We start from the raw sequence: 1,560 nt of genomic DNA, 5'->3' as shown, positions 1-1,560 counted from the left end.
TGAGTTATGTCCTTTCAGAATAATTACTCTCTCTCGATTGAAATGACTTCTCGCTTTGATAATTCCTCTTGGCTTTTGACCAACTTCTATTGATGTAGACATGGCCCGATCTTCCAATAGGTATGATAGCGTCGATTGATGGAGACTCAAAGTTTATGATCTAGGCTTCGAACCAAGGTTAAACCCCACAACCATTACACCACTGCTCCGTTGGTTATCAACCACGCGCAACGCGATTGACCTTGCCGAGAAGGCTTTCCTATAAGCAAATCAAGAACACAAGCAAGAACGAGTAAATGCAATCTGAAATTGCAAATAAATATGAGGCTTCTGAATATGAAGAGAAGTTCTAGTCTTTATTTGAATGGACTAATCGCCACATGCGAACAAGATCAAGAATAGGGGCACTAATTCACAACACGTGACCTAATCGGTACACTTGCAGCAAACAATAATGTCTGTTTCACGAGGAAAACAAGAACACAATAAAACTCAAACCCTAATGAGAGTGGCAGCGGCTAATTATAGAGTCTTGGGCATCACCCTTCCTGGATGCACCCCCAAATGGGCTCTAAGATGATACACGGCCCAACGGACCAAAAGACGTTGTCACAACACCCTGGCAGATTTTGGACGCTGAGTTGTTTCAATGATTTCCGTTGACTCCGGATGAGTTTTGACATAAAACCAAAGCCATTGGTTAGCTTATCAAATTAGCTTTCTAGGCATATATGGACTGTCGAAAACAGAGTCCGTATGCACCCTGGACGTTGATTTTACCCGGGACTGCTCCTAGATTCCAAGGTGAACTCAAACTTCATTTGGGCCTCCACCTTGGTGACTCGAACCGGATATGCTTTGGGCCTCCTTCTCAATTTGGACACCCTTGCTAATATGCTTGGCCTCCATGTGATTCTCCAAGCATGGTTGTATGCATGGTGGTCATGTCCTCATCATCCTCCCCTTCTTAATGAAAAGTCATCCTCGACGTCGATTGTACTTGAAGTCGATCTTGCACATCATGAAGACAAACGATTTTGCTAAAATAATGGGAATGGACGATGTCATGAGGAAGAATATGACCACATATCCAAATTTGCAGCATGTCTTTTCCTACAAACATGTAGTCTCCTCGATTGAAATGCACATGATCTTTGTCAATACCATCCTGCAAAAAATTAGTACTAGCAAGAAACATATGCTCCCCTTCTTTGGATTTAACTTGTGTCCATAAAGCAAGACTAGATGAATATGGCATGACAAAAGTATTGATTTTATAGTCCTCTAATTAATCACAATTTTGCCCAATAAAAGGAGAATTCAGATGTTGGGTGAAACTATTACACAAACATCTAATTTGAACACAAGTGCAAAATGGTATTCATTTCCACGTGCTTCAGTACATGTTAGAGGGGGTATTTATAGAGGTCCTAGCCTTCGTAACTTATTCAACACAACCCCTCTAAACTACAAGGGCGAAGTTGTCTTTTTACTCTTCGAGACTTCACTCTTCACATCAGCTTATCAATCTTCAAAGTTGCTTTCATCAAGGATGTCTTC

Source organism: Miscanthus floridulus, chromosome 17, assembly GCF_019320115.1.
Source record: "Miscanthus floridulus cultivar M001 chromosome 17, ASM1932011v1, whole genome shotgun sequence".
In the NCBI taxonomy this organism is placed as follows: Eukaryota; Viridiplantae; Streptophyta; class Magnoliopsida; order Poales; family Poaceae; genus Miscanthus; species Miscanthus floridulus.
The sequence above is the reverse complement of the archived record's forward strand: the minus strand, read 5'-3'. Positions refer to the sequence as shown.